Genomic DNA, 14,182 nt, shown 5'->3' with positions numbered 1-14,182 from the left:
GGGTTGGCTGTTAGAAAAAAGTAAACAGCACAGCGATCCAGTAGTCTAAGGGAAGTTAAGAGAAAGCCAGGTCTTTTGCAAATGCCAGAAGTAGAACTCTGCCTACTCTAGTTTCTTGTCTGCTTTTGATAAAAGAACCACACTCGGGATCAAACAATCAACTTTTAACTTGGTCTCTTTTCCATGCAGGTACACACTTTGGTTGATGCAGAGATTCCACTCCTGCTGCCCACCCAATTAATGAATGTTTCCAGGTACTTTGATTCAGGTCTTTACTTCTTTCAAGCACCAGAGGAAACTTCAGTTTTTCCAGTACTATTATTTTCAAATATTGCTAAACTGTTGCCACATAGATGTATCTGAATACTAGGAACTGCCCTTGCTCTTTCCTTTTATGTATCCATTTGTTCCCCCAATTTCAAAGAGGGGGTGCATCAAAATGAACATTTCTCTTTAATCCCTGGTTATGTTATGTCAACGTTAACATTTGATATTGCCTTTCAATAGTGTCCCGTTAACATATTTAATACAAAATGTCTCAAAAAGCTTGTATGTGGAAAGCAGCATTCCCTAATCCCAAAGATAGTTTCAGGACACCAGTTCTAAATTTATAAATTTGGCTTTTCAGTTTGGTTGGTGCCTAGACAAAAGTTTATATAGTCAAAGCTATTGTTTATTCAGTAGTTATGTACAGATGAGAATTGGACCATAAAGAGGTCTGAGTGCCAAAGAACTGATGCGTTTGAATTGTGGTGCTGGAGAAGACTCTTGAAAACCACTTGGACTGCAAGGAGATCAAAATAGTCAATCCTAAAGGAAATAAACCCTGACTATTTATTGGAAGGACTGATGCTGAAGCTGAAACTACAATGTCTTGGCCACCTGATGTGAAGAGCCAACTCATGGAAAAGATTTTGATGCTGGGGAAAATTGAAGACAAAAGGAGAAGGGGACATCAGAGAATAATGGGGTTAAATAGCATCACTCAGTCAATGGACATGAATTTGAGCAAACTAGGAGATAGTGGAGGACAGAGGAACCTGGCATAATGCAGTCTATAGGGAGGCAAAGAGTTACGCAGGAATTAGTGACTGAACAACAACAACAACAAGGAGAGGCCACTGGATATGTTTTAAAGTCTATGTTGTTGCTCAGTCACTTCAGTCATGTCCGACTCTTTGTGACCCATGTGTCCACAGGATTCTCCAGGTAAAAATACTGGACAGGGTTGCCATTTCCTCTTCCAGGGAATCTTCCCAACCCAGGGATGGAAGCCATGTCTTCTGTGTCTCCTGCATTACAAGGAAGATTTTTTACCACTGAGCTACATAGTAAGTCCCTATTTTAAAGTTTGTGTTTGAGTTCATATCATATCTAGATGTTCCAATTCACAAACAAAAAATTATTAAGCATGAGGAAATAATACCAACCTTTTCTGAATTCACTCATATTTAACAATTCAGAATGATGTTTCATGTTCATTCAATTGGCCATCCTGCTGTGTTACTTAACTACCTCTCTGATTTAGGCTTTGACTTTTATTCTTGTTGAAATTATGTTAGTCATGGCTTGTCTCACCAACAGACTATTATTATTTTCTCCAAGCTATTGCTATTGTGCTGGAATGCAAAAGTAGGAAGTCAAGAAACACCTGGAGTAACAGGAAAATTCAGCCTTGGAATACAAGATGAAGCAGGGCAAAGGCTAATGGAGTTCTGCCAAGAGAATGCACTGGTCATAGCAAACACCGTCTTCCAAAAACACAAGAGAAGACTCTACACATGGACATCACCAGATGGCCAACACTGAAATCAGATTGATTACATTCTTTGCAGCCAAAGATGGAGAAGCACTATACAGTCAGCAAAAACAAGACCAGGAGGAAACTGTGGCTCAGATCATGAACTCCTTATTGCCAAATTCAGACGTAAATTGAAGAAAGTGGGGAAAACCACTAGGCCACTCATGTATGACTTAAATCAAATCCGTAATGATTATACAGTGGAAGTGACAAATAGATTTAAGGGACAAGATATGACAGAGTGACTGATGAACTATGGACAGAGGTTCATGACATTGTACAGGAGACAGGGATCAAGACCATCCCCATGGAAAAGAAATGCAAAAAGGCAAAATGGCTGTCTGAGGAGGCCTTACAAATAGTTGTGAAAAGAAGATAAGTGAAAAGCAAAGGAGAAAAGGAAAGATATTCCCATTCGAATGCATAGTTCCAAAGAATAGAAAGGAGAGATAACAAAGCCTTCCTCAGTGATCAATGCAAAGAAATAGAGGGAACCAATAGAATGGGAAAGACTAGGGAGCTCTTCAAGAAAATCATAGATACCAAAGGAATATTTCATGCAAAGATGGGCTCAATAAAAAGTAGAAGATATTAGGAAGAGGTGGCAAGAATACACCAAAGAACTGTACAAAAAAGATCTTCATGACCCATATAATCATGATGGTGTGATCACTCACCTAGAGCCAAACATCCTGGAATGTGAAGTTAGGTGGGCCTTAAGAAGCACCACAACAAACAAAGCTAGTAGAGGTGATGGAATTCCAGTTGAGCTATTTCAAATCCTAAAAGATGATGCTGTGAAAGTGCTGCACTCAGTATGGCTGCAAATTTGGAAAACTCAGCAGTGGTCACAGGACTGGAAAAGGTCAGTTTTCATTCCAATCCCAAAGAAAGGTAATGCCAAAGAACATTCAAACTACCACACAATTGCAGTCATCTCAGTGGCTCAGATGGTAAAACATCTGCCTGCAGTGTGGGAGACCTGGGTTCAATCCCTGGGTTGGGAAGATCCCCTGAAGAAGGAAATGGCAACCCACTCCAGTACTCTTGCCTGGAAAATCTCATGGATGGAGAAGCCTGGTAGGTTACAGTTCATGGGGCTGCAAAAAGTCAGACACGACAGAGCAACTTCACACTCTAGCAAAGTGATGCTCAAAATTCTCCAAGCCAGGCTTCAACAATATGTGAACCATGAAATTGCAGATGTTCAAGCTGGATTTAGAAAAGGCAGAGTATCCAGAGATCAAATTGCCAACATCTGCTGGATCATTGAAAATGCAAGAGAGTTCCAGAAAACATCTATTTCTGCTTTATTGACTATGCTAAAGCCTTTGACTGTGTGGATCACAATAAACTGTGGAAAATTCTGAAAGAGATGGGAATACCAGACCACCTGACCTGCCTCTTGAGAAACCTGTATGCAGGTCAGGAAGCAACAGTTAGAACTGGACCTGTAGCAACAGACTGGTTCCAAACAGGGAAAGGAGTACGTCAAGGCTGTATATTGTCACCCTGCTTATTTAACTTATATTCGGAGTACATCGTGAGAAGCACTGGGCTGGATGAAGCACAAGCTGGAATCAAGATTGTTGGGAGAAATATCAATAACCTCACATATGCAGATGACACCACCCGTATGGCAGAAAGTGAAGAAGAACTAAAGAGCCTTGTGATGAAAGTGCAAAAGGAGAGTGAAAAAGTTGGCTTAAAGCTCAACATCCAGAAAACTAAGATCATGGCATCCGGTCCCTTCACTTCATGGCAATTAGAAAGGGAAACCATGGAAACAGTGGCAGACTTTATTTTTTTGTGCTCCAACATAACTGCAGATGGTGACTGCAGCCATGAAATAAGAAATATGCTTACTCCTTGGAAGGAATCTTATGACCAACCCAGACAGCATATTAAAAAGCAGAGACATTACTTTGTCAACAAAGGTCCGTCTAGTCAAGGCTATGTTTTTTCCAGTAGTCATGTATGGATGTGAGAGTTGGACTATAAAGAAAGCTGAGCACCGAAGAATTGAGGCTTTGAACTGTGGTGGTGGAGAAGACTCTTGGGAGTCCCTTGGACTGCATGGAGATCCAACCAGTCCATCCTAAAGGAAATCATTCCTGGGTGTTCATTGGAAGGACTGATGTTAAAGCTGAAACTCTGATACTTTGGCCACCTGATATGAAGAGCTGACTCATTTGAAAAGACCCTGATGCTGGGAAAGATTGAAGGGAGAAGTAGAATGGGACGACAGAGGATGAGATGGTTGGATGGCATCATCGACTCAATGGACATGGGTTTGGGTAGACTCCAGAAGTTGGTGATGGACAGAGAGGCCTGGTGTGCTGCCGTTCATGGTGTCGCAAAGAGTCGGACACAACTGAGCAACCGAACTGAACTGAACTGATCGCTGTTGTGAGATTGTATCCTAATGTCTATGGCAGAATAACTTCCCTAAGTGTAGCTTTCATCAGTATAACAAGTGTCTTAAATATTTTCACTGGTTCCCCCTTACCCATAAAACAAAATCTTTTAAAGATAATTTAATTTCTCTAACTTCCTCTGTTTTTGTATCAAAATGCTTCACATATTTAAAATTTAATTCTTCACCAATAATCTATTTTTTATTTTTCTTTCTTTCATTTTCTTTTTTTTTTTCCCACCAATACTCTTAAGGGAGGAAAAAAAAAACAGTCTACTGAAACCTAAAATAGAACTGGGTTGCTTAAAACATTCCACAGAAGGTATCCAACTTCCTTTGAGTAGGTTGTGTGCTTTCTCTATAACCTATGTCTTAGAATTTTGACCTTATGCTTTTCAGAGTGGCCATGTTTTATTTACACTTCAATTTCCCCAGCTGTAAAATGATATAATATTTCCTCTCTGACTTTCTTTTCTTTCAACATTCAACATTCACTCTAACCATCTAGTATTTTGTGAAGGCATCCATTCTCCCATTGCAGGAAGCATTCAAGGATCTGTTATCTCTCCTTGGTTTCATTATAACCTCTGTCTTTAACTCCATCATATGAGTCCCCACATTGTAGTTGCTACTAATTTATTTCTCTAACCTCCCCACAAATTTGAATGTAGGGAATCTGTCTTTTATCTCTGTTTTCATCCTAAATAATAGAGTTCCTGGTAATAGGTATGTGTTTAATGAAGGCCCAAAGGAAGAAATTAAGCAATTGTTTTGCATTTGCAGCCTAGTATGTGAGATGTCATGAAAATGAGTGGAAAGTAAAGAGAAAAACAATATAAGTATGAAATATCCTGGAAAAAATGTTTAAATCTTGACACAGTCTCTATTACATCTTTGACTATTAAAAAGTATTGAACAATAGGCTCAGGCAAATGAAAAGAAAGATCAGGTGATCCTGGTAAAGGTTTGAGTGAACACGTAGACATTCCAAGGATGAAAAGAAATTTATATCAATTTCAGGACCCATCCCCAAAAATAAAAATAAAAAAAACTCCATAAGAAATGGCAGTGTGTAAGAGAGGGATTTTTCAGTGCTTGAACAATGCTCAAGGAAGCAATAATAGATGTGAAAATTGTGTGTTTATAACCACAGAGGTTGTAAGTATCAAAGACTGCCTAGCTAAGGGAAAAAAATGTGAGGTAGCCAATTATTACTGAAAGTAAGTCCTTATCTCTATAAAAGAGGAGGCAGCATTAACAGCAATCAACTTAGAACAATGACAGCTTGTCAAGAGTGAACTTAATCAACTGGAGGTAGTCATGAAACACAGTGATCAAGCAAATAGCTCCTCAGGAAACTCTAAGGATTCAAATAAGGTGAAGAAAAAGGGGCATGAAGGACTGCTCAGGAACATGGCAGTGAAATCATGAGGATAAATGAGAATCAGTATAATGTGGGGGCAGAAAGACCAGTGACTTTCAAACAGATAAAAGCAACGTCAAATGATAAGAGAAATGAATTAATATGTACCTATATGTACCTTGAGATTTAGAGTTCAACTTGCATTGGTCCAGATACTAATTGTTGAAGGTTTTAATTTCAGTTGAATCACCAGTATCCCATGTGATTTTGACGTCATTGGACTTATATGCTCTTGGGTCTTTTGATCTATATAGTTAAAACTATTGACTAGATTACAGCTAAATCTTAACTACTTGAGAGTTTTACTTGTCTGTTCCTGAGGTGCACAATGCCATGATCTTCATGATTTCTTTGGAAGCTACACCCAATTGCACTTCCTGGCACAGATTAGTTGTTGAATAGGGAAACAAGTAGAGAAAATGATGAATAATTGATTTTATTCTCTATGTTTGGAAATTAATAGTCATAAGATTATATGTATGACTGGCCCTCTGTTTAAAGTATGGTTTAAAGGGAAACAGGAAACCACTCCTACACCAAGATCTTAGAGAAGCTCTTTTTTGAAGAGCTAGGGATGAGAGAATTTTGCTGGCAATTTTTTAAACCAATGACATCATACTGAAATTTATTTCACCATCTCCCTATAGTTGGTAAACAAATGTCACTCTGGCTTGTAACATATGTTGGTACAAGGGGTTAAGTTGGTACAAGCTTCTTGCTAGACATGTCTATATAGGCTTAGGGAAGCATTAGAGAAGAAAAAGCATTGTCTTAGTTCTATTTTTACCAAAGAGCCCAGAAATAGTTTTTACCCTTTTGGGTAGCTATTAATAAAATAGTACCCTGAGTCCTACTCTGTAACTGGTTAGCAATTCCCTTTCAGCCATGTCAGTGCTGCTTTACTATAATACCACCCAAATTTTAACTTTAAACCTTTATCATTGTTATTAATATTACCTTAACCTTTGAATGCAATAATAAATAGCAGGCATCATGCATGCATGCATGTTTAGCTGCTCAGTCATGTCTGACTCTTTGCGACCCTTTGGACTGTAGACCAATGGGCTTCTCAGTACATGGCATTTTTCAGTCAAGAATATCGAAGCGGATTGCCATTTTCCTCCTCCAAGGGATTTTCCTGACCTAAGGGTCAAACTTGGGTCTCCTGTGTCTCCTGCATTGCAAGCATATTCTTGATCTGCTGAGCCATCAGAAAGCCCAACAGGCATCATACATAGTATCTAATACTTAGAAGTCATTCAAAAAATGATAACTACTATTATGAAGGGATAAGAATAATTATCAATATTCTTTTTCAAGAAAGGAAATTAAATTTCACAGAAATTAAGTATACTTCATGTTACTAATATTCTCACTTCTCCAGAAATGTTCTATATTTGCCTTAGTGGTTTTACTACCAATTAGCATACAAAATGAGAAATATTCTTTAAGTATCTTGATAAACTTTATCAATAATTTTGTCAATATTTTGTGAGCCTAAAAAGTTATGTCAGTTGCAAAGCCTAAGTTAATACCCATATTTTCACTGGTGGCTCAGATGGTAAAGAATCTGCCTGCAATGCAGGAGACCTAGGTTCAATCCTGGGTTGGTAAAGTCCCCTGGAGAAGGGATTGGCTACCCACTCTACTATTCTTGCCTGGAAAATTCTATGGACAGAGGAGTTTGGTGGGCTATAGTTCATTGGGTCGCAGAGTCATACATGACTGAGTGATGAACACTTTTCACTACCAGATCCCATGGTAAATTTCAGGTTGAATTCCACAGATGTCCAGACAAACTAATTAAGTCTGTGTTTCTTCCCAATTCTATAAAGAAGGTCCCCTCTTCTGAGGAAAAATAAGAGGAGGGATTCGAACGGCATCTCTCTTGGTGGAAAATCTTGGTGCTGGCCCTTGATTCTTTGTTAGAGGTCTTCTTGCCATTTCACTGTCTTTCTCTTATATACCTTATGCAGATCTGCAAGATTAGTCTCCCCAAACACAGTTTGTGTCTTGAACCTTTTTGCTTGAAATCTTCAATAGTTCTGCATAGCTGACAGAATAATCTGTTAACTCATAGAATGAAAGACTGACTCTGAGTGAACTATCCTCAAGGAATGTATTCAGCTCACCAAACATTTGAGATACAAATCTGTATGTATGTTTATGCTGTTATCTGGCCTCCACTGGAACACTTCCAAGGACAGGAAACTGTATACCTACTCTGTTTATACTCTATTTTGTTACTTAGATTGTCCTCCTACTTGTTAAAAAATGTCTCATTGCTACTAAAGAGTCAGACAACATAAATCAATTCATATACCCACAGACCTTTTAAACCTCTCTGCTTCCTTCTAATTCAGGTATTTCTCCAGTCGATTTTTAGTTCAGCAGTCCTTAGTCACAATCGAAACTCGATCTGATGTGGCTCTTTCCATAATCTTCTAGTTCCTTCTCTCACAGAGAAGCACTTTTTCTCTTTTCTGTACACTGTGAATGTGGTACTGCCCAATTTTTACTGCTCTCCTATTCTGCTTATTACTTTGTATTTTTACTTATAGAAATATTTTACAACATATGATCCATGAAACAATATTCTCACAAATTGTCCATAGGGGTTATGTGGGGAAAAAATACATTAAAAAATAACCATTTCTTTCCAACCCATGAAATGGATCCTAGTTACAGACGATCCTAGAGTACTCAGTGGAGTTTCAGTTTGTGAATTTTTAAGGAGTGGATGAGAAGCATGGTGTGTATTTTTTCCAAACAGATTTAACCATAGAACTCTGGGTTTCATAAAATTAGATTTCTCATGGCAGATTCTTTGGAATATATTGACTAATAATTATTTATGACAATGTCTCATCTCCCTTACTGGAATAAGAAATTCATAATGGCCTTGTACACATCTTAAACATCTTTGTTACTGCCACAGAAACTTACATGCTGCCAAGTATATGGCAGGTATCAAAAATGATTGAATAACCAAGTGAATTAAAAAATCAATAAGCTACAGATGAATTTCCCATCCTGCTGAATTATTATAGAGATATGATAGTTCCTTTCATTACAAAATTTTCATGGAAATAAAGCTAATCATTTTCTTTTTAATTTTATCTTTTTTGCTGTTTTCTTCCTGTTCTTTTATTCTCATTTTTAAGATTTATCACTCTTCAATCTATAACAAATATTTAAGTACCTGCTATGTGTCAGGAGATAAACACCATCTTTTACATGTACTATGACCATTACTCTCCTCAATAGGTTTATGATTTAGGGATTATTATCTTAATTTAAAGGTATGAAAATTGGATTCAGAGAAGTTAAATTAATTCCCTAAAAATTTACAACCAGTAAATAGTGTGACCAGAAGCCAAACCACCCAATATCTGAGTCCAAATTTCACTCATCGTCCTGCCTGACCATTCTTCTGAAGTATGTAGTTATGCTTCCTTTTCATGAGTGTGGAACATACAGATATCATGGATATCAAATAAAATGTAAATGTCTTCATGTTTGCAATTGATGGAATTCTGAGCCAACAAACAGTGATAAATGAAATCAAAGATACTATTGATATGCGTTATCCAACTTTTCCAAAGTCTGTTTTTCATATCTAACTTTTACCAGAAACCTGACAAAGGTCATGTAGAATCATGCGGAATCATGTGGATGAAGAAATGTTTCTGTCAACTCAGCTTTCCCAGGGTATCAGATGCTCCTGGAAAATGGTATGCCAAGTAATTGCATGACTTGAACTTATCAATTAGGTGCAAATTTCTTATTCTAGAAGGAAGTTTCTATGAAACTTATAAATACATTCACTTTTATTTTTGCATTATTACAATGTGCTGATTTCTGCTGTACAACATGAATCAGCCATAATTATACAGATATCCCCTCCCACTGTGCCTTCCTCCGCTCCCGCATCACACTCTTCTAGGTCATTACAGAGTGTCAGACTGGGCTTCCTGTGTTATACGGCAACTTCTCACCAGCTATCCATTTTACATATGATCATGTATATATGTTGATGCTAGTTTCTCCATTCATTCCACTCTTTCCCTCCCTCACTGTGTTCACAAGCCTATTCTCTACATCTGTGTCTCCATTCCTTCCCTGCAAACAGGTTCATCAGTACCATTTTTCTAGATTCCATGTATATGCATTTATATATGATATTTGTTTTTCTCTTTCTGACTTACTTCTCTCTGTATAACAAACTCTAGTTTCATCCATCTCACTAGAACTGACTCAAATCCCTTCTTTTTGTGGCTGAGTGGTATTCCATTGTATATACACACCACATCTTCATCTATTCATTTGTCAATGGACATCTAGATTGCTTCACTTTTATAATTTGTGAGTACAATATTAATGACAGGCATACAGATTAACAAAACTTTTAGAAATTAGTTACTGAAACTCATAACAGTGCATCTTCTGAAGCTTTATAAGTAGCGTATACCAAAATCACTGCAGATGGTGACTGCAGCCATGAAATTAAAAGACACTTACTCCTTGGAAGGAAAGCTATGACCAAACTAGATAGTATATTAAAAAGCAGAGACATTACTTTGCCAACAAAGGTCCATCTGGTCAAGGCTATGGTTTTTCCAGTGGTTATGTATGGATGTGAGAGTTGGACTGTGAAGAAAACTGAGCGCCGAAAAACATGGTTTTGAACTGTGGTGTTGGAGAAGACTCTTGAGAGTCCCTTGGACTGCAAGGAGATCCAACCAGTCCATCCTAAAGGAGATCAGTCCTGGGTGTTCATTGGAAGGACTGATGCTGAAGCTGAAACTCCAGTACTTTGGCCACCTCATGCGAAGAGTTGACTCATTGGAAAAGACCCTGATGGTGGGAGGGATTGGGGGCAGGAGGAGAAGGGGACGACAGAGGATGAGATGGCTGGATGTCATCATCGACTCGATGGGCATGAGTTTGAGTAAACTCCCGGAGCTGGTGATGGACAGGGAGGCCTGGCGTGCTGCGATTCATGGGGTTGCAAAGAGTCGGACACGAATGAGCGACTAAATGGAACTGAACTGACTGAACCCATAGTTATAGATAACAATGGCGAGGTTTTACTTTACAAAGGCTTTTTATGTCCATTTATAATACATTAATCTGAATATTCATTGGAAGGACTGATACTGAAACTGAAACTCCAACACTTTGGCCACCTGATGCAAAGAACTGACATTTGAAAAGACCCTGATGCTGGGAAAGATTGAAGGCGGGAGGAGAAGGGGACAACAGAGGATGAGATCATTGGATGGCATCATCAACTCAATAGACATGAGTTTGAGTAAACTCCGGGAGTTGGTGATGGCAGGGAGGCTTGGCATGCTGCAGTCCATGGGGTCACAAAGAGTTGCACATGACTGAATGGCTGGACTGAACTGAATATTCATTCTCAAATTGGGAAACAGAAGCCAAGAGTAAGTGCTGTGTCAACAGTGGCAGAAATAACAACAGAAAAATTGAAGCAGAGCCAGATTTTCTAACTCTATGGACATTTTTTACCTAATACCCTGAAAAGGACAGGAGTTAAAGGAATGGAAAGAAAGTGATTGGTTTATGTTATTGATTGAAGGGAATTAAATTGTTTTCCTCTCTCTCCCAATATACATAAAAAGTTATATAACTATTTCATACTTCCTAATACATGATTTATTGGAGCTTATAAAAGCATCTCAAAATTCACATCCCACAGAACAAGAAATGTATTTTAGATTTGAAGATTAAAAAGGGTTGAGTGGTTTCAGTATATAAACCAATTAAGTTGAGAAAAGTGATCTTAGACTATTTCTTCAGCATAGAAGCCCATGTTCTTTACCTGGTGACATGATTGCTCTGTGCACAACAGAATACTTCAGAGTCAGCACTTGATCCAAAAGTGACCAGCTGATAGGTTGATAACATGAGTTTGTTTGATTTGAGAGCTTTGCCCAGTAGGCAAGATAGCAGCTAAGTCAAAGTGGTTTATTTCTCTTCACATGTTTAAAATGAGTTTGTATATCAGGCTGCTGCTGCTGCTGCTACTGCTAAATCGCATCAGTTGTGTCCAACTCTGTGCGACCCCATAGACGGCAGCCCACCAAGCTCCCCCATCCCTGGAATTCTCAAGGCAAGAACTGGAGTGTGTTGCCATTTCCTTGTCCAAGGCATGAAAGTGAAAAGTGAAAATGAAGTCTCTCAGTCATGTCCGACTCTTAGGGAGCCCATGGACCGCAGCCTGCCAGGCTCCTCCGACCTTGGGATTTTCCAGGCAAGAGTACTGGAGTGGGTTGCCATTGCCTTCTCCGAGTATATCAGGCATCATGTCAATAAAAATATTTGTTTAATTCAATGTAAAGATTGTTTAGATGGCAGAACACAACACTGATACTTGGATAGATGAAAGACAGAGCTCTTCATTTCTCAGAGCTCCAAGTGAGAGACCATCAGACAGGGCCACATAGGGGTTTGTGCCCAAGGGCAGGGTAACAGCGAGCTGGAGCTGCAGGAAACAATCTGTGTGGCAAACGGAGTACATGGCATGTGGCTAGCTAGGCTTCTCAGGACCCCTGAGCATTGTCTAATTGGAATAATGGGAAGCAGGGCTGTCCTTGGTTGTCTCGTGTTCATTCCTAGAGCTCCTAGTGTCAATGCACAGTGGTCCCAGAGTATGAGAGCCCTGATGAGAGAAAGTGTTTTGAGTTTGGACTTAATTAGCTGCTCTAGAAAAGGAACTGACAGGCCTCTAACCAGGAAATGAAAATGAAGTCAAAACAACTTTGAAAAATATAAATAAATAGCTTTTAAAAAATTTAAAATCAAATTGTAACAACCAACTCTAAATTTCATTGTCTTAAAATAATGAACACCTTCTCCTGCTCATGTAACTGTGGTTTAGCTGGAGTAGTTCTGCTGATCTCAGCTGAGCTAATGTTTGGCTTGACTCCCCGGCTTTACTTCTGTCTGCTGGGTATGTGTTTCAGTCTTTGAGAACCTGAAGGACACATGAGTATGTTTTTCTCCTGGCAATAGTGAAGCACCAGAGAGAAGATCCAGTCACATAAGTATTTTTGAAGCCACCATTTGTATCAAATTTGCTAAAATCTGACTGGGTAGAAGGTCACACACTCTGCCTTTGATAGAAAGAATTGAAAAGTCACATAGGGAAAGGCCTAGATACAGAAAGGGTGAGGAATTAGGAATCATAATTAACTTGCTACAGAAAGAATTGAGACAAGGGGAAAGGAAAAAGATTGAAGATACAAGTGGTGATTGATGGCAAGGACGCAGGCAGTAATAGGGAGATGAAGTTCAAAGGAGGTTGTGCATGCAGAAATCCCATGGAGGACTTTAGGGTCTCCTGAGAATGTGATAAAGTAGCATACTCTCCAGCACCAAGCATCCTGAATGGCTTTCCAAATATTAGTTTCCTGATGTCCTGTCATACTTAAGACTTGACATTGTTATCTTTCTTGTATGTCCTGGGGAACAGCTTCAAGCATGATCTTTCTGTTTCCATATTTCTAAATGTATCTTTTCTTTTAATAAGAAAAGATGTGCTCTTTAATAGAGCATAGTTGATGCAACCCTGAAATTCTATATTTGAGCTTGAATTCCAAGCCCTTCTTTTGGGTAAAAAGGATGCTGAAACAGAGACAGGATTGCATTCCTGTGCCACATTCCCCTATCCCTTCTTTTGTATTCTCTCATTACTCTTCTTCCTGTCATCAGTGCTATTAGCTGTCCCCGTTTCTCCTTCCTGTTAATTTAGTCCCTTTTCCTCTCACCTTTTCTTCTGGCCTTTCATTCCACCCCTTCCTGTGTTCTTACACATCATTCTTTACCTTGTTCCCTATATTTTCCTATGTCTTTTCCTTTTCATCCACTCCATTCTAGCTCACTCCTCAATGTTTTTTCCAACTCCATACATTTTATCTTATCTTTTCTTCCTACTTACCAAAGGGTCCCTTATAAAATCAAGTTAATGGGAGAAAATAATTAGGGTTGCTTTTACATGTTTATACATGCTTAAGATTCTGGGGGGACAGTTCTTATTCCCTCAAAGTATAGGTGGACTAGTCATTCTCTGCCCAACTCTGGCCACTTATCATCAAGAAGAATGACTGTCTGTCACTGTCATTGCTGCCTAACCAAATGACAGGGATATCAGCCGCAGGAGGGAACATTTTAAATCACTGCAAACTTAGAAGTATGTGGCTGGGGAGAAAGGTTAAAAACACTTCTAATTTTCCAGGTGAGTCCTGGCATCACAGACGAAAAAAAGAAAATTAAACAAAAGTGATTATGACTGAATTGGTCATTGATCTTCAGAGTCAGATTATAGAGAATCACCATAGCTTCAGAAAAAAGTTTTAACTTTCGCCACCACTCTGGTGGTGTCTTTGCAGAAAGAACAAGCTTTTGTTATTCCCTTGAACCAGAGACTTTTCATATTTAATCTCACAGGCAAGCTACATCTCTTCCTGCTATAACAGAGCCCTATAATTACTATTATTAATCTTAAAATCACAGGCTC

This window comes from Cervus canadensis, chromosome 5 (assembly GCF_019320065.1).
Source record: "Cervus canadensis isolate Bull #8, Minnesota chromosome 5, ASM1932006v1, whole genome shotgun sequence".
NCBI classification, from domain to species: domain Eukaryota; kingdom Metazoa; phylum Chordata; class Mammalia; order Artiodactyla; family Cervidae; genus Cervus; species Cervus canadensis.
Note: the sequence above shows the minus strand (reverse complement) of the source record.